The sequence below is a fragment of the Enhydra lutris genome, unplaced genomic scaffold, assembly GCF_002288905.1.
Source record: "Enhydra lutris kenyoni isolate GAN:26980312 unplaced genomic scaffold, ASM228890v2 scaffoldscaffold73, whole genome shotgun sequence".
Classification (NCBI taxonomy): Eukaryota; Metazoa; Chordata; class Mammalia; order Carnivora; family Mustelidae; genus Enhydra; species Enhydra lutris.
The window spans coordinates 4,625,008-4,640,511 of NW_019154157.1; the positions used below are offsets into that span (position 1 = coordinate 4,625,008).

General features: G+C 39.6%; 1 protein-coding gene and 1 pseudogene across 2 annotated transcripts in view; both read left to right on the forward strand.

Annotated features, from left to right (window-relative positions):
* LOC111160024 (tetratricopeptide repeat domain 28) overlaps positions 1 to 15,504 on the forward strand; it is a 596,564-nt gene that overhangs the window by 345,162 nt on the left and 235,898 nt on the right.
* Positions 6,933 to 7,437, forward strand: LOC111160046 (annotated as a pseudogene). Its single transcript, XR_002641449.1, has one exon. The product of XR_002641449.1 is annotated as a 40S ribosomal protein S24 pseudogene (transcript).

Consider the following 15,504-nt stretch of genomic DNA (forward strand, 5'->3'; position numbering starts at 1 on the left):
TGGGTTCTGAACTGGTCCTGGAAGATGTGAGAAGGTCTTCTGATAATAAAAGTTTTATAGACATAGTGGGTGTGTGATACCTAAGGTTAAACAGTAAACTTAGTAGGCCTTTTCCAGCATGAGTTCTCAGAGCTTTAAATGTGTAAAGGCACTTTGTTAATCATAAAGGGATTATTTAGGGAGGGCTAATAAAGTAGGGAGGGCGACTCAAATTTGTTCAAATTCTTTTTATGTGGAACACCTGTTAACGTCTACCAGAAGGATCTGGTTAAAACAGTAACTCAGAGTATGCCTCTTTCGCTGCTCAAAACTAGTAAAAGATGTTCCCATCTCCCCAAATAAAAGCCAAGATTCTTACAGTGGCCTGCAAGACCCTTCTAGCCCAGATCTTTTGTTTTTCTCGAACCTCTTTTGCTTTTCCCTACCCTGGTTCAGGTACACTTGTCCTTCTCAGTGAGGCCTGCATAGATCATCCTGTTGCCAATATTCCCTCTCTCTCTTCCTGCCCTATTTTTCTCCAGAGCATGTGATATCTTCTCCTCAACTAACTACATCAATGCCTTATTTAGTTTTTTTAATTATCTGTTTCCTCCTACTTGGATGTTGTTCCATGACAACAGAATTTTTGGTAGTATTTTGTGCTCTGTTGTATCCCCAGCATCTACAATACTGCTTCACGCCAAGTAGATTCTCAGTAACTATTTGTTGGATGAGCTAATTGTCCTTGGGAGAAATCAAGAATCTAAATTAGGGTGATATCCTCAGGCTAAGAGAAAGGTGTAGATTTTTACCACCTCCATCCCCGGCGGGCCAGGCAGGGGAGAGAGGCTCAAACACAGTTGAAGGATCCCTTCCAGGAAGTTCCTGTAGGAGGACACAGGAGTCCTATTTTGGTCTTGCACTGTGAGTGCAGTGACAGTTTCCTTCCCAGAACAAAGGGTGAGAAGAAGTAGGAGGAAATTAGGAATGATGCTTCAGAAATAGGAATAGGTGATGGGGCTCATCTCACTGTGCTCTTCTCTCCTGTAATTATAACCAGTGTCCCATGAAAGAACAGGGCAGCCCTCTGGCATGTCTTAAGAGTGAACCCTTAGTCTAGAGCAGAACTGGTCCCGAGTCCAGGAAACTTAGCCTTCTAGTGTTTTTTGGAAGTTCTATGATGATCATTCTAGTTCTTGCCACAAAGAAATAGAGGTTTTATTTTTTAGCTGTCTGACTTGTTGCAATTCCTATCATTTATCAAAAAGAAATAAGAAATTTTTAGTCCCATTCTTTTCTAGATGGATAAAATATACCAATTCTGTCCCATTTGCTAAAAAGAACAGATACAGTAGTGTCCTGGAGAGTTGGTCCAAAATTTGTTCCCTTTAATGCAAAATTTTATAGTTCAAAATCACAACTACTAGTTTTCTACCTTTCCACTCCTGCCTCATAAAAAGAGAATTGTTCAGAGGTATGTTTATGTCCCATGAGATTATCCTTTAGGACATGTGATTGCCCTAAACAAAGCACAGGCTCTGCTCGTTCCTAATAAATTATTACGTCTTCCGCATCTGTTCCCGTCTTTTCTCCAAAGCATTCATCTAAGAGAACAGAGCATTAATTGAAAATACATGAATTGTGGCAAGACATTTTTCTGATAAATGCATTGACAGTTGATTTGTTGTGATTAGAGGAAAACCTCAGGAGTAGGGGCTGAAAACTGACTTTCTGCCTCTACTGCCAGACAGCGTCTCCTTCTGCCCTTTTCCCCTTTCCTTGCAATTTCCTCTGAGAGAAATCATGTGACCCTGTCACCACAGTTTTTAATGCCAAATATCTAAGTGTCTTTAAAATGCAGCACAACACTTTTAAAGGCAAATAGTGAAGTAGTTTCATCTGACATTTCCATTATAGCTGCTCTTAGAGGATTCTAGACATCATACATAAAGGTGGCTGGCTGGTTCTTTTTTAAAAAAATCATGATGCAAACCCATTGAGCTGTCTTTTCATATTTGATGCTCCATCCGTTGAACATGAAATGCATTTTTTTCTTAGAAATGTGATTTGATCTGAGGATCTCTACAATAGTCTGGACTAAATTTTTCTAACATTTGTCTTATATTTTAGAGCTACAGCCATTTCTTCTAGTTTTGTGACATACCTAAGCATTTCTGAACTAACATCAATTACTTTGTTATCTCTAGTACGCTGAGTCCAAACTGAAAAAAAACAAAATGTTAAATTGCCACCATTATTGCCATTACTGTCAGAGTGTTGTTTTATGTACAAGTGAAAATTATATTCTCAGACTTTGTATGTAGTTTGTTTTTGCATCTGAAAAGTTTTATTAAATTCATTTTTATTCATTTATTGAATACTTAATGAACACCTACTATGGGTTAGGAATAACATCTGGTGATTGTGATACAGAGATGGGCAAGATTCATTCCCTGCCTTTGAAGAGCTCACAATCCAGAAAAAAGGCAGATGGGTAATCAGGGAAATTACAACAATTACAGCAGTAATAAATTGCTTCTGAAGAGCTGTTGCATGTCCATGATATGTGCACATCTACCACATTTTACCAGTTGACTCCTCCCCAATAATGGAAAACCGGGTGGCCTTCAGCTTCCTCCTACCACAGCAGTTCTTTGAAGATCCCCTTTGTATTTGTTCCTTTCTGGGCCCGTATGAGAATTTCTTTGAAACATATACTCAGAGGTCGAAGTGTGAGGTCATAGGATATACATACACTTGATTGATCCAAAATGGCCAGATTCTTTGTTGGAGTAGATGTATTAGTCTATACATCCACAAATATGTTCCTGTGTCCCACATCTCAACGGAGACCTGGCATTCTTCAACATTCTAATTTTTGGTGACCTAATAAGAATAAAATGCTTCCTCATTGTTGTTTTAATTTGCATTTCTTTCATTACTAATGAATTTGAGCACCTACAGATATTCTTGTTAGCCTTTGAGTTTCCTCCTTTATAAATTGTTAGTCATTTTGTTGTTGTTGTTGTTGCGGTTGCTGTGCTGTGAATTGGCAGCAGTGTTAGACTTTGCAGATGTCTTATTGCCATCTTTGTTGCGGGTGCAATTGTGTAATTATTTGTATATTTTGCTTTTCACCCTTCATAAAAATGAGTGGGAAATTTAAATATCGAAGTTCTAATACTAACAAAAAAGGATTTGTAGGTCTCACAAACTAATACAGTTGAGGTAAAGATGGAGAATTATTGGTCCTGCCCCACATAATATGTCTTTGTCCTCCATTTGGCTGTTTCTTTGAATTCTCCTGGTAAGTGAGGGAAGAGAATAAGACTGAAGAACATATATAAAATGCTGAAAATGTATCTTTGAAGATCCCATCTAAGAACTTCTAACTGTAGAACAGGAATTTCCCTTAGAACATGAAATTCCATTGTGTGACCTGTGCACATTCAGCCTTTTGTTCACGGTTTTAAGAACAAATTACTAGGAGCAGGGCCCAAGCTCTGAGAGACCAGTCACAACAGAGTTGCTAAGTAATGTCCACCACTTTAAGGCACCAAATAATTCCAACTAGAATACGTTTATAACATTATATTTGGCTTCTCCTAATGAAGGTGGAAGATAGGAGAACTAAAAGAGTATGGAGGGCAAGTATTTTATTCTTTGGGAAAAATTTTGGAGACGTTTTATTCAGTGGCTTTTAATTCGTAGAAAGAGAAGAGGTAAGTTTTCTATGAGGACAATGGTGGTAAGAATCAGTTAAGAATTTCTATAGCATTTGTTTAAACGGCTTAGTAAATTAAGTAAGTGATAATGTAGTTTTTCTTTTCTGTCTTTAACCCTTAGTTAACCTCTTTCTCCTCACCATCATCCTTACAAATATCTTTAAGTCTCTTCTGTTTTATTTTATTTTTTTAAAGATTTTATTTTTTTATTTGACAGAGAGAGTGCACAAGTAGACAGAGAGGCAGGCAGAGAGAGAGGGGGAAGCAGGCTCCCTGCTGAGCAGAGAGCCCGATGTGGGGCTCACTCCTAGGACCCTGGGATGATGACCTGAGCCGAAGGCAGAGGCTTAACCCACTGAGCCACCCAGGCGCCTCAGTCTCTTCTATTTTAGAACAAAATTCCCTTGACCTTGTGTCCCTTTTAAGCTACTATGCTATTTCTTTACCGCCAATGTGGGCCATATTTCTCAAAAACATAATCTATAGCTAGTACTGACACTTTCTGACTCTGTAGTCATTCTTTTAAAAAAAAAACAAAACTCTTTAATCATGTTGAAATATTTATTTTATAAACTTTTCTAAACCAAACTCACTTTAGACAGGACAGGCTAGGTTATCCTACAATCATAACCTACCCCCAGATCTTAGTAGTTTAGTACTACAAAGGTGCTTTTTTTTTTTTTTTTTTTTAATGCTGTATGTTCTTTGCAGGTCATCAGAGAGTCTCTGTTTATTGTAGTCACTCAGAGACCCACACTGAAAGATCAGCCACCATCTTGAGCATCACTGGTTACCACGTGAGAGTGAAAAGAGGGCCTTATACTGGAACTAACACATGTTACTCACCTACAAGTGGGCTAAGAGTTGTGATATTTCATGCCTAGAAGGCAAAGGACTGGAGATATTTGGTATTAGCACTAATGACAACCACAGTTAAATTATGTCACATATCAGGGGTTCAGATTCTTAATTCATTGTGTCTTGTGATGTCCTCATGGAGAATGTCTTTCTTGTGTGGTCTGTGCCTTTTTCAAATGGTGCAATCATCTGTATTAGGAGTGACTGTGGAAGACTTTCTGCAGATCGGCTTTGCACTGGCTTCTGCTGAAGAAACTAAGATGTTTCCCTGGTCTAGAACTTGTTCTTTTCTTTTATTTACTTATTTTTTTAAAGATTCTGTTTATTTATTTGACAGAATAAGAGAGCAGACACAGGCAAGGGGAGTTGCAGAGGGAAAGGGAAAAGCTTTCTCTGAGGAGAGAGCCTGACTTGGGGTTCGATCCCAGCACCCTGGGATCACGACCCAAGCAGAGGCCAGACACACAACTGACAGCCACCAGGTGCCCCTAGAACTTATTCTTAATGTGGATTTCTTGGTTTGAGATTCCATAAAATTTGGTAGGTTTTTTGTTTTTTGTTTTTATTTGACAGAGATCACAAGTAGGCAGAGAGGCAGGCAGAGAGAGAGGAGGAAGCAGCCTCCCCACTGAGCAGACAGCCTAATGCAGGGCTCAATCCCAGGACCCCGGGATCATGACCTGAGCGGAAGGCAGAGGATTTAGCCCACTGAGCCACCCAGGTGCCCCCAAATTTGGTAGGTTTAAATTCAGACTCAAGAGCTGTGTATCAGGGGCACCTGGGTGGCTCAGTGGGTTAAGCCTCTGCCTTCGGCTCAAGTCATGATCCCAGGGTCCTGGGATTGATCCCTGCATCAGCAGGGAGCCTGCTTCTTCCTCTCTCTCTCTCTCAGCCTGCCTCTCTGCCTACTTGTGATCTCTGCCTGTCAAATAAATAAATAAAATCTTAAAAAAAAAAAAAAAAAAAAGAGCTGTGTATCACATAGTCCTAGGATTTTAATCTCTAACTGGGTATGATATTTGTATACAACAAGACAGATAACAAGGTTTCTTAAGTCTTTCTGGGATAGGTTTTCTAGTCCCCTCTTCATGGAGTTGCTGGGGCGGAGGTTAGAGGAGAACGGTTCCAGGGTCCTTGTTTTATACAAAGGTATCATTTCTGGTTCTCTGCCTTCTGTGAACCTATGGCCAGGTTTTCTTCTCCCCATTCAGGTAATCTTCCTCATTTGGTGGCCCCTGAACCACCACTCTATTGGCTCCCATATTTAATATTTTGGTTTTGAATTCCCTCTGTTTCTAGCACTTGGGAGATTTTAACATGTGGTTATATCTGAGATTTCTATGTGTTTTAATGGGAGGAAGTCCACTTCCAGGCTCAGCCACTCTTTATAGCATGTCTTTTCTTTCCTTAGTATACGAACCCCTTTTTTTCAATGGTTCTTGACTGATTGCCATTTTATCAAATCCCAGGGATACTTTTCAGCCTCTTAGCGTACCAGACATTTTTTGCGCATTCAGTATTCCTGAATGAGCACTCTGTTTGAGATAGTCTCCTTCCTTGCTTGGCTTTTCTGTCCTGATTCTTTTAGCACTTTGAATTTTTTCAGTTCATTCTTGGGCTTTCAAGATATACTCACTCACCAAATGTTGATATTCTTCAACTTTATTGTTCACTGTTTTTCTCTACATTCTCCCTTTATATGATCACATATATTTTCATCATTATAACTATTACCAAAAATGCATTTTCAGACTTATCCTTCCTTTCCTCATATACCCACTGGCCTACCAGACATACACAAACTAAGCTTTTTTAAACCAGGTCTCATTACTTTCCCCTCAAAACTCACTTCTCTCCATAAATTTCTGATTCCACTTAATGATGCCACTGTTTTCCTGGTCATTCAAACAGGAAACCTGACCTCTTACCATAGATTCTTTCTCTCTTTCTCCCTCAACGCCTCATCTAGCCAGATACCAGGAACTACTGTTTTAGCTCTTAGATCTCACCCCTCTATCCCTTACCACCATATGGAATTAAGGTCCTCATTGTTCATTCATGTACTCACACAATAAGTATATATCGGTTACCTACTATGTGCCAGGTATTGTGTGCTGAGTGCTGAGGTCACAGTAGTGACAAAGACAATGACATCCTTGCCCCATGGAGCTTCCATTCACACACAGGATATAGTGAACAAATCAATATGCAATGTATGAGATGACGCTAGGGAGCAAGAAGCCATTGCTTAGCAGAGACATTGTATTGTTACCTAGTGGTAATTTAGGTAACTTGCAGGTTTGGTGTTTGGAATGTGAATAAAATCTGACCTGAAGATTCAATCTGTTACTAAAATAAGTACCAGAGCTCGGCCGCCATCATGAATGACACAGTAACTATCTGGACCAGGAAGTTCATGACCAACCGACTACTTCAGTGCAAACAAATGGTTATTGATGTCCTTCATCCTGGAAAGGCAACAGTACCTAAGACAGAAATTCAGGAAAAACTAGCCAAAATGTACAAGACCACACCAGATGTCATATTTGTATTTGGATTCAAAACCCATTTTGGTGGTTGCAAGACAACTGGCTTTGGCATGATATCTGATTCCTTGGATTATGCAAAGAAAAATGAACCCAAACATAGACTTGCAAGACATGGTCTGTATGAGAAGAAAAAGACCTCAAGAAAATAGCGAAAAGAAAGCAAGAACAGAATGAAGAAAGTCAGGGGGACTGCGAAAGCCAATGTTGGTGCTGACAAAAAGTGAACTGGAGATTGGACAACAGAAGGAGTAAAGATGCTGCAGTGGCTTTATCTGTGGTGATTGTGCAGATTTTTCATGAGAGGATTAATAAACTAAGAATGTTAATGTGAAAAAAAAATAAGTTCCAGAAAATGCCATACTATGACTATTTCCCTTAAGTTTGAAACATGCAAAACATCATTTACTTTAAGTAGTTGGAAGTCAAAACAGTTGTTTCCGTTACATTACTGAAATGTGTTCCTATAAAAAGTCATTTGATTATATAGATATTTTATATGGTGGTTTTTTCTTTAGGTTATATTTAGAAAATTTCCCAGAAGTAGAAATATACACTCCCTTCTCAGGAATATTTAATTTTCTTTTAATTTAATATTTTGTTTCAATTCTCTGAATTTTATTGTTTTTTTTTACTTTGTTTTTTTACAATTTTTACGTAGACATGTAAACTTTTTGTGGGTGTCTTTAAAATTATGGGACTTTTTCAGAAAATGATAGCAAGAACAAACTATGTTTATGGAATGAGCAGGGACTAGAGTACCTAAATCCTGTCTCGGCATTTAACAGGAAGGGTGTATATTTGGGTATCTTTATACCCATATTATGCTGTTCTTTGGCTTGCTACTGTTAGTGATGAATTTGTCATGTTTCTAAAACAACTATGTAACTGATAACTCCTGTTGGGGGATGGGCAGGGGGCAGAACATTGATTGGGGCTTGCTGGGCGAGTTAACGACCACCGCATCTGTCCCCGTAGTCTGCTTCTGCCAGAGGATGGTGCCAGGTCTTTTGTGGCCTTTGAACACAAACCTGAATCTTTCCCCTAATGTCCTCATCTTTCAAAGACTCCAGCAGGGCTAAATGGAGATGAACCTGGCAGTCTGAAATGAGGGAAAAAAAGATCCCAGCATCCAACTTATTGCAAATGAACAGCTTCTCTCTGGTTTCAGCTGTTTCATTTAGATAAATGCTTCTAGGAAGATGAGACACCATTTGCATTTATGGGTTTAATCGTGGCAGTTACAGCTTAACTATCTGGCTTCGGTGTTTTAGAAATACCCCATCATCCACCTCTTCCCCTCCTTTCTTGATCTTGCAGCCATCCTCAACTCAGGCCTGTAAAAGCTGGTGCAGCGGTTTAAAAAGGGTGATCGGAGACTTCACAATCTTATTTCTCACGGTCCTATACTGGACTTTTACTCTTTATTTTGGTTACGGATTTGTCATTGATGTTAACCAATGGCTGTCGCTACTCTTGGATAGTGGGACAGGAGTTGTTGAAAATCTGTTGAGGTTGCCTTATCAATCGAGTTGGAGCAGAAGATAGCAGTGGAATCACTCCATATTGGCCCAGGGCTTTTCTGGAAAGAGGGTTGTAGCATGTTATTCATATGCACAAATTATGATACTGAATAATTTTGTGGCTATTTCTGAGTTGTGTCCTCACTGCATATAAATACAGTTTAATTTCCTGTCCTAAAAAAGTTAGTAACTGAGTGGAGAATGTCTTACAGCTAGCTGACGTGGCTAATAACCAGTTGTCTTGGAGTGTAGGATAAATGCTCATGGCCTTGTTATGTGTTTGTTTTGCTTTTAATCATATGAAATATGAAATACTGAGGCGGGGAGAGGGAGGAAGGGAGAGGCTTTCTGATTCAGGATATTTTTTAATGGATATGGAGTAGAAGTAACCTATCTCATAGCCCTTTTAATGTTTCAAAGTATACACTTTCTCATGTTTTCATATCATTGGTTCCCTGCATTAGACTGTGAAACACAGCTCAAAATAGGTTAAATAAATTAAGATGATTCCATTAATTAATAATCATATGCCACCGTGTATTTGTGAATCGCTTTACCTTTTAGTTGATAACTCATACATATTATATTTTTGTTTCTCCCAGCAGTGTCAGAGTCAGGTATGGAGTCCAGTTCTCATTTCCAGTTCTGTGGCTATTCCTCTACACTTGGCGCTGGCCAACTTTTTCAGTAAAAGACTAGGTTTTTTTGGGCCAGTAGCAACTATGCAATTCTGCATAGTAACACAAAATCAGCCATAGACAAACTAATGGGTGTGACTGTGTTCCAATTAAACTTCATTTACAAAAATAGGTGGTGGGTGGGATTTGGCCAACTCTTTGTCTAAACCAATAGCTTCCGAAGTTCCCCTTACTAAAGGGCCTTTTGTGGTTCCCATCTGTGCATCTTTCCAGTCTCTCATATTTTAAAAGTTGGATTTTTTTTTTTTTTTAAGATTTTATTTATTTATTTGGGAGAGGGAGGCTGGGGAGGGGCAAAGAGAGAGGGAGAAGTTACTCCCACTGAACAGGAAGCCTGATGCAGGGCTTAATCCCAGAACCCTGAGATCATGACCTAAGCTGAAGGCAGACGCTTAACTGACTGAGCCACCCAGGCACCCCACAAACTCAGTACTAAATAATAAAGAGTTCAGTCTCCCATTTATAAATTAATGCTAATCAAAACCTGTCATGGCCATGTTTCTTGAAAGCTCTGACCACTGAGTCAGATATTGCCTTGTGATACTCAGATTCCAACTTCCTGTCAAGGGCATAGCCACGAAGATGATGATTTGAAAATTAGAAAACTCAGGCCCTAGGCTAGTGGCTTGCCTCCTTCTCTAGCTTCTGTAGTCTGTTACATGCCAGCCACAGAGAGGGGCCCACCCTGCCATCAGGGGGTGGGAGTAATCTCCTGACGTCTCCGTTTGTAGGCTTCCATCTCAGCCAGTCTCTCAATCACCAGACAGCCTCAAGCAGCTAACTTAACCCCCAACATTGCTTCTCAAGATAAGCCTTAATACTGTTTGGGAGGGCATAATCATTTCCTTAGTGAGTAAGCATCTTTTTAGAATTATGTATTGAAATATAGATGTGATTCAAATTCAAATACTAATATTCTTGTGTTAGGGAATATATACTTTGAAAATTTAAAAGAATTTGGCTTATTAGATTAATGGGTTGGCCTTGGGATTCTTAATATATGTCTCTGAGTAATTGATTAGACTTGTGATTTTGAATTAGAATGCCTAAGTTTGTAAACAATATTGGAATATTAGAGAGCCCAAGAATGATCATATTTGAACATTTACTTATATGAATTATCTATGGGGTCCCTGGGTGGCTCAGTCAGTTGACCATCTGATTCTTGATTTTAGTTTAAGTCATGATCTCAGGGTTGTGAGATTGAGCCCTGAGTCAGACTCTGCTCAGCACAGTGTCTGCTTGAGCTCAGCACAGAGTCTGCTTGAAATTATACCCCTTTCCTCTCCACATCCCTTCCCCCCGCTCACACTCTCTCTCTCAAATAAGTAAGTAAGTAAATAAAATCTTTAAGAAGAAAAGAATTACCTACATTCTTTCTCTGTCAGATAACTAGAGAACTTCAAAAGAGAACTGAATATATTAAATTTATAAATGTAATTTAAAGCATGTAAGTGAATTTAAAACAGTCTCTCTTTAAATGTGAGAGTAGAAAGAGAATAATCAGAAAACTGAGCTTGAAATCTTAAGAGTGAAGTGGAGTTTTGAATTTTGAAATATAATAAATGAATAAATAAAACAAGAAACACCTGTATAGTCTTTTCTCTGTATGTCCTCTAAGACATTAAAAAGAAAAACATCACACTGAAATGATCAGTATGAATATAATTGTGACGGTACTGTGCTGATGGAATTCCAGGCACACCAAAGAAATGTGACATTTTAGTTTGCACACTTTACAGTTTCCTAGAGGCCTTTGAAATATTGAAAATGGTTTATGAATCTCACGACTGTCTTCCAGGACCATGATTTGCCAGTTACTTACATTAGACACCTCTCTTATGTGTAGAATTAACTTCTTAGTTGAATGTTAATTGAAATGTTATATTTAAGTGGCTGAGAGTCCTCATTTTAATCACAACAAGAGAAATGAAATCTCAAAGATGCTGCTCTGAGGAACAGTGAATTGGTCTCTACGTGAAATAGTGAGTGAGTGGCTGGTCTTCAGGCCTGACCTCTGAGGTAATGTCTCAGAACTGAGTTTTCAATAAAATAGATAAAGAATTTTTATTAAGTTTCCTGAGCTGGAAACACATCCATCCTCTCATTTTGCTGGACAATGTGTTTACCATTAAGGGGCTGCCCGTCTCAGGGAGAGCTCAAGGCGGCCATAGAGGGCACATAACCCTGCTGCAGGGGGAAGTGAAGCTTGGCTGAATCCCACTTGCATTACGGGTCCTGGTGGAGGTGCTGCCCTTTTGCCCTTGTCCTTGGGAAATTCATCAGTTCTTCGAGCTACGAGAGATTACAAGACATTATCTCATTCAGCCCTCTGACTCCAAGGAGGAATTCACTTAAATTATCTCTGGCAAAGGAGAATGTCTTCATGTACTACTTGTATAATTCAAAATTAATTTTGAAGATTGTATTTTTTTTTTTTTAAATTACCTGTGGGAGATTCTGTTCTACCTACTCCTAAGATCTGCAGGGATGGTGAGTCACCTTGCTACCCTTTGAGAAGTAGTGACAAGAAAGATAATTAGAGCTTACAGATATCGAACATTTTCTGTGTGCCAGATACTGAAGCGGAAACTTTCTGTGCATTCACTTATTTAATCCTCACAGCTACCCAGTGGGGCAGATACTGTTCTTGTCCTCATTTTGCAAATGAGCAGATTCAGGGTTAGAGCTCCCGAGTGGTGGAGCTGGGATGTGAAACCTGGGTTTGTCTCATTTCAAGAACTGTGCTTTCAAATCTTCATGTTACTCTTACTTCCCCAGTTGTGATACTTAGTTTGTCATATTGTGTTTTTCTTCTGGGAATAGATTATTAGGCTATACAAAGAATTATATCATACAGTGCAAATGGGAGAATTGGGGGCATTAAGGAATTAGTGTTATTCTGCGAGTCCTACCTATTATTAATTAACTTGTGCAGTATTTATGTTTGGAAGGATGTATTTACCCACATGGTATAGACAATATTGTCTATAATATAGACAATATAAAAGGAAAAACCGTCTGTATAGTTCTGTATATCCTCCCTGTGTTAAATACCCCATACTGCTTTAAGTTTTCAGTTTGTTCCCACTATGTGGAAAAGTGGAGAAGCTAGACTAGTGAATTAACAATCCTTTGCGAAATGAATTAGGAAACAACCTGCAAGAGAACCTTGATGTGAAATGAGAGTGTGGACCTTTATTCTTGACCTCTTGGATTCGAAGCCCTATAGGTTTATGAGGTACTTTGGTCAGAATCCTTTCTTTTTCCCGAAGTAAACATCAATGGAGGGCGCACTCTAGTGTGGCTTCCTTGGGTGTATATTATGAAGGAGAAAGCAGCAACCAGAAAGTGGGATCTTATTCCAAGTCTTTCCTCTTTACTAGTTATTGAGCTGAAAAAACAAAAACAAAAAACCCCTGCCTATTTATTTGAGTGGTGTATATGGTGTAGGGTATATATTGGCCATTTGCACAATATTTTTGTAGTTGGCAGTGTTGAGAATTGTGTTCTGTTTCAAATTCTAATGTCCTCCTTAATTAAAGAGCACCTCTGGAATTAAGTCTCATTTTTTCCATGGCGAATGAGACCCTAAGAAAGGAGTAGAGATTAAAGTAAATTCAACCCCCAGCCTGGCCCCTGGTTTGTAAGCTGGCTGCAGTGAGAACTGTCAGGGAGATAGATGGGGGCTCTAAGGTTTCCTGGGGTTTTCAGCCATGTGTGGGCACCACATGTGGTGTGTTCAGTGAATACAAATACAAGAACACATGCTGTTTCCATTAGGGACACTTCAGACCCCTCTCTGTCCCCAGCCTTACTACAGAGTTGAATGGGTCATTTATCATAGGCCACTTACTGATACTGACTGGCACTCAGGCCCTGTTACAAGTAGGCAGCAAACAGTGTGACCTAGTTCTTTTAGAATGTTTATTATACAAGGATATTATTTCTTGAGAATATCCAAGCTCATTTGCACAGAAGAAACATTTCATTAGGTGCTTGTAGCGGGGAAATGTTCTTAAAATGCAAATCTGACCATGTGTCTACCTTGCTTCAACCTTTCAATGACTCATGATAGTCAAAATCATTCAAGACCAGGTTCTGCCTTCTCTGTAGCCGCACCCCCTTTGTTACCTCTAGAAGACTAAATTGCTGTTAGCTATTCACAAGTATCAGACCGTTTTTAGCCTTCCCTTGACCTCTGTTTCTTGTGCCTTTTGTTGACAAGGCCTTTCTCTTCCTTGTGAAGGTATTCGCATTTTATAAGACTTAGGTCAGGTATCATTTCCCCCAGCAAGCCTTCCCTATTTCTCTTCTCCCAGCCTGGGTTTGGCATCCTCTTCCCCCTTTTGCTCAGAAAATGGGGAGATGTCATCTGTTATAGGGAGCTCTTCTCTCTCTGTATTGAAACAGTGTTTCTGTCCCCGTCTCCTGGTGCGAGTGGCTGGAAGGCGGGCTTGCATTCCTTTTCTCAGCCACCTTTAGGTGCCCGGCCCAGTGTCTGGAGCAGCACCAAGGCAGCCGCTAGTAATTCTTGAACTCAATTGGGCTGCCTTGTAAGCAACTCTGGGCTTCACTCAGGCACAATCACATATGATTCTCATTATATCCCTTATCCCAGTGCCTCGCACACCCACATCATGAGAAAGTTCATACTGAAGAACTGGCCGGCAGTGTGACTCCTTCAATTTTCCTTGATTGAAGAGCGCAGATACACAAAGTGTACAGTCTGTTTTCCTTCATGAGTGTTGTCACTGGAGACACTCTTTATTGAGTGTTGTCTCTTGTGGGCCCATGAGGCACCCAGCAGCCATATCGTCTATTGTTTACAGTTAGCAGGAAAGTAGTCTCTTAGAAAGAGCGCCTCATATCTTGATCTTAATCATTTTTCTGTTTTATTTGGCATAGCTGTCCAGAGTCGGACAGATCTTGTCCTCAGCGAGGGCTCTGGTAGTTTCTCATGGTTTCAGTGTGTGTTTGCATGCTGTTTACTTTCAAGAAAGGCATTTTCCCAACCAGGTGCTGGGATGGACACATGGTTGTTTGGATTTACTCTATCCCTGCCCTTTTTTTCTGTCTTACTATTTTTTTTTAAAGATTTTATTTATTTATTTGAGTGAGAGAGAGAGGCAGTGAGAGAGAGCATCAGTGAGGAGAAGGTCAGAAGGAGAAGCAGACTCCCCGTGGAGCTGGGAGCCTGATGCGGGACTCGATCCCGGGACTCCGGGATCATGACCTGAGCCGAAAGCAGTCGTCCAACCAACTGCGCCACCCAGGCGTCCCCTGTCTTACTGTTTTTACTCGTTTGCTATCCTTGGTCTTCCCTCTCCTTACCATTCCTCCAGGAGGCCACATAGCACAATGGGAGTAAGAGGAGCTTTGAAGGCTGGGATCTGGGGTAAGAGTGGAGCTCACCACTTACTAGATTATGATTGGCCTGCGCTTCAGCCCTTTAGAGCCTTAGTTTTCTTGTTTGAAAATGGGGATAGTTCCTATGTCTTAGGTTGGTGTGAGGATTCAGTGAGTTAACTTATACAAATAAAGTTGACAAATACTAGGTCACTGCGATCATTACCACATACAACTCTGCTAGGGTCTGTGTGGGGTATAAAATACTGACACATGAGACAAGTAAGTAGCAATATAAGGTATTATATGCAAAGCGACAAGATTAGCTCCTTGAGGAATCACAAAATGTTAAAAATCAGGAAAGAGCCTTGGAGACTAGCTAGTCTAATCCTTCCACTAAAAACAGGGTTTAAATTTTGACTATATCATTTATTAACTATATCACCTCAGATTTACTCCCTTATCTATAAAATAGGGAAATCATTAATATGTATCCCTTTACAGAAGTGGCCTAAGGATGAAATGGTATCATTACTGTGCATTAATAAATGATAGTATTGGTATTACTGTAATTGTTAATAATAGAAGGTATGTAATCTTCCTGCTGCATTTTGGTTTTATATTAAAAATAGTTGGAAGTCTGTGATTTTTTTTTTCCCCGATCATGACGTATGGAGAACTGTTAAAACTGTTACACAGTTTTCATGTATCTGCTAAAGGAAATTTCTGCCTCTAAATGTTATCAAAACCCCAAAGGGAAGCTACTCTTCCCAGCCATTTGTGAATGTAAGCATGACTTCTGAAAAACAACTTTCCACAGTATAAA